The following is a 4,911-nucleotide window of genomic DNA, read 5'->3' on the forward strand; positions in this document are numbered from 1 at the left end:
GTTAAAGCCTGTGTAAACTCATATGGTAACTCAAAGACAAATCCTTCTGGGTATGACAGAACAAGTTACATTTTGTTAGCTGATGTCTGATTCAGGGGAGAAGGGCAAGAGAAAAGATGTAAGCCCCATCTGATCCCCTGTGGTTTCCTATACAATCCCTCACTTTTCATCAAGACTCCAATCTGCTGTTTCATCGTGCCAGTTTTGCCTGACTGAAAAAAAAAAAAGCTAAGATCTTCAAACATAGGATTTCAAATGAAAATCCCCAAATTCTTTAACAGAGTGACTACAGTTTCATAAGCAATGATACCTCAGCACTTCCCACCGAGTAGATTAAATATTCAATCCAAACCTGTTAGCCATGTGCCAAGTAAAGTTAGGGGTTGTTTTCTTTTTTTTTTGCAGTGTTGAAACTGGTCAGCTGATCAATAACCAGTGGTTGTATTCAGTGATCAGTGAACCATTAGCAGACAATGCTTAGTTATCTTAGTAACCAATGTATTAAGCTGGATCTTAACTACTGATTTGGAGTTAAAGGGTCTTTGTTTCATTAGTTAGAACTCTGCAATACCCTGGATTGGAACTCCATGAAAACACTTTTGCTGAGTTAAATACCAGACAGACAGCAATGTTTTGCTTATACAGTTAGTGTTTGGTAGTCAGTCATGTTTGTATTCAAATCACCTACTTCCTAGCACCTCTTGGCAAAACAAAGTGAATACCTTGTAAACTTATTGTAGTTGCTGTATAGCTGCCATAAATCTGTTCTGAATATCAATAGTCTTTCTTACAAATTAAGAACAGCACATAAGACTTCATTTGGTAATAAACCTATTATATCACATTTTTCATGTTTTTATTACGTGTGCTGTTTCTTTTATGGTTGAAAAGGAAAATATGCACTTGTACAAATATACTAATCAATTGGCTGAGTAATCACAATGTTTATGTGACTGAATTAGCATGCAGTACCTATTACTACTAAAAATTTTGTGTATATTGCATCTTCAACTGTGTGTCCAAATTATGTATGCAAATGTGCAAGCACGCTTGTAAAAGCAAACTGAATAGTGGAAAATAATAATGAATTCCTAATGACATTTTTGTTCTGCTTGGAGTTACTGGCTTTGTACCTAAACATGAATTTTTAAACCAGATGTAAAAAATAACATTCATAAGGTGCATTTTCTTATTATTCGTCTTCTTATATGTCTCCCATTTCAACTTTCCCACTGACACATGACCCTACTAAGAAAAGAGTAAGTTCAAAGTAAAGGTAGCATGAACTTTGTGGAAGTTCAGATTTCAGCTCAAACTTCACAAACATATTTTTTCTGTAGTTGTAAAGATTGGTTTGCATAACCACATTTTGATACTCTGTTCATATAACAAGATTTAAACAAAGAAATGTAGAAACAACATTTTCACTGACAAAACTAGGATGAGTTCTCCTAAACACTGTAATGGGTAAACTAGTCAGATCAGAAATACTGCTTTCATGATTTTTCCAATTCCTGACCTGCAGCAAAGGAACATCTGTAGTGAATAAACAAGGACAATTAAATCAGTATTTGTACTTGCAGCTGGACACTTCCGCATTCAGTATAAGGAAAGAGCAAAATATCACAAAACAGGGAACGTAGCTGAGAAAGTACTTCCAGACTCCTGTAGTGCAAAGTAATGATCGTTTATAAATGAATGCCACGGGCATGGTATGGAGCTATGTGTAGAGTCAGTGATGTTCCTGGGACAAATGACACAGAAATTGCCAGCACTCTGCTTAAGATACGAATTTCTCTTTGTGACAAACAAACAAACAGATGTTGTAGCAGCCAAACAGGTTTGTTGGTAAAGTGATCATTTTGCTCATATTCCTAGTGGTTCTGACTGGAACTGCTGTGGTTTCATAAATCTATTACAACTAATATACAAGCAAAAATATGTCAAATAATTGTTGCATAGTTTAATGCCCAGATTTAGAGGCTGAGAACTTTTCAAATCCTCTCTTTGAATTTAACTTCTACAGTATTAGCTGATGTTCTGTTCCTTGCTATTAGAAATCCCCATGACAGTACTGGCAAATTCTCTGATTAGCTGGTGCCTAACACTCTGGCTATGAAATATGCATATATCAGTTTCAAAGTTCACCCTGGGAATAATTCACCTACGGAAATAACTTTTCCTTATGCTCTTATCAGCATTTTCATACACACACACACACACACACATACATATGTATCTCTGATACCCTAAATGATTACAAAAAGTTTAGGGTGTGCCCCAGCTCTGAAAAGCAAAGGGTTTGAATACTGCTGGAAAGTAATTAAACTCTAACTCTCTTGCATTTGGACTGAAAGTATCATAATCTAATTACAGACAATAAATGAGGTGAGATGATAGCTGGGTTTGCACATTTACATTCTCCTGGTGATATTACTCACTATTTATGGCATTTTTTTGCAGATTCACCTCCCCTGCTCCTCCAAGAATCAAAGGGAAAACGTGAAACCAGTTTTTGAGGAAATTGTTCTGTTCCATCTCTGAGCTAGACAGTCATAGGATGTTACATTACTATATGATATTCAACTACTTTATTATTATTATCTTTTAAGCAAAATTTTCAAGACCCTTGCACATTTTTTAAACTAAATAAAAATTTTGTGACATACTGTCACAGATTTCTTTCACATATAAAGGAAATTGGAAAATGGCAGCAAAAGCTAACGAGGAAGAAGTTTAAACAGTCTTTATAGCCACTGACAGTTCATAACTCTTCTGAGAGCAGAAATTGTTTATAACTTCAAGATCATTTTTGCTTCAAATGAAGATAAATTTATAGTATCTCCCTCTCCTTTCATACATACTCTTTCTCTCAGATCAAGCATTACCATTTCACAAATTTCTGTTCTGCCAAATGCTGAAGTGCAGTGAGGATTCATGCCTTCCCAGGCATTTCAGCACTGGCTTTGTACCATGTACTACCCTGACTCAGGCTAGCATTGCTAGTACGCATTACCAGGTGCTCAAGTACAGTATTGCTGATAATGTATCAATAGCTTGAAATATTTGTAGTGGGGAAAAAAAAACAGAAATGTGGTGTGCTATATTAGCCAGGATGGCATAATTTAATTATGGCTCAGACCTCTCTTGCCACTATTCATATATTTTCAAAACAAGAGATCTTATGTTTAATAAAAATTCATACAAATATCAGTGTATTGTAAATATACTCCCAGAGCTTTCATTCATGCTAAAAAACTGTTTTACTTTTCTTTTTAGAACTTCTTTTTTATTCATATATTTGCTTTTAATGCAGCATTGCAGACAACAGTTATCAATTCTGTTCTTTCCTAGATGTATATGAAGACACAGAAACAGGAAATCACAGCATCTGAAAATCCAAAATTTGATTTCTTTTTCTCTATTATATATTGAAAGGAAATGCCAACAACTCTACAAATGGCAAAGGCTTATTCCAGCATTTTTGAAATAGCAACTTATCTTCAGTCTGATGGTCCCTTTCCTTCAGTTGTTCCCAATTGCCTGTCCTTTTTTTTTGCTTCTGTTTAATTAATATTTTCATGAAAAATGTATCTTTTTCATTCCTTATATCTTTCCCCTATTCCTGGGTATAAAAAACACCTTAAAAATGACAGTATAACACCTGTATTTTTATTATAATGATGGGTGAGAGAAATATGAAGAAATCAGGCCCAAGATGCCTCCCATGCTTGTGTTTTTAAAAAAATGCGCATGAGATTTTTACACGAGATGCTCTCCATGTTGGCAAGAAAAGTAATAAATGCAATATGTTAGATGGCAAAACACATTTGAGGTTTAAAGTAAAATCAATATTTTAACTTTTTTAAAGTAACATTACTTCTACTTTTACCAATTCATAAACTAATCTGTCAGGCAGTTACAGTTTAAAAATGTACATATGTATATTATTCAAAACATTTTTATTAAATTCTGTTTCCTTTCCATTTGAACTGCTTTTCTGTTTGTTGCCCATAAGCCTGTTTTTCATTGACTAAAAGAACAAATAATATATGGATAATTTCTGCAAGCTACAGAATGTTTAGGTTATCTATACAGTTAAGATCATAATTCTCCAATGTAAATGAAACCAATCTTACTCTCTTTAAACAGATGGTACCCTACAAGTGCCTTCACAAATACAGTAATCCTCTTCCAGGATGTGCTGTTGGCGAGTACCTGAATCCTGCAGAAAAATGCAGTATTATTTCCGCAGAGTCAGCTATTAGATGGTTTCAGTTAGCTTCAACCAGGAAAAAAGAGAATTTCGAGCTGAGTTAGAGCACTCTAAAGAAAAAAGGCTACTTTAGTAAAAGCTAATTGTGTGGGAGATCATTAGGCTGAGATACATGTGTCGCTAGTGGGACTGAGCAGCAAGCGATGCGAAAGCACACAGTATGTCTGCTCTTTATGACAGCCAGTATGGATTGTTTAAAGCATTCTAAATTATGAAGAAATAATTTCCACTTATTTAAAGTACCTCCCTGATCTGTGTTTACTAAACATTCTTCCCATTCTTCGAAGAAGAGGAAAAATAACACTCCTTTCTGTAAATATTCTGATCTCTTGATCTTGAAAGGAAGGGAAAAGGACAGCTTCACCTTGCCATTTAAAGCAGTGATAGCTGGTGCTTCCCAGACTCAAGAGAAGCACTGAGGGCATCTCAGAGATAATGTGGTCTCCAGATTCGTTGCCTCAGAAATAACCCTCTGACATGAAGGTGTCAGGCAGAGGGTGAAAAGTAGAAACATTTGTACGGAGCTCTTTGAAGTCCTGAGGTTGTCTGAAGGGTCAGGAAGCCAAGCAGGCCACCCCCACAAATGCCTCCACCTTTCATTCAAAGCTGACTTCATCTGTGTGTTTCAAATTGGG

Source organism: Apteryx mantelli, chromosome 2 (genome assembly GCF_036417845.1).
Source record: "Apteryx mantelli isolate bAptMan1 chromosome 2, bAptMan1.hap1, whole genome shotgun sequence".
Lineage (NCBI taxonomy): Eukaryota > Metazoa > Chordata > Aves > Apterygiformes > Apterygidae > Apteryx > Apteryx mantelli.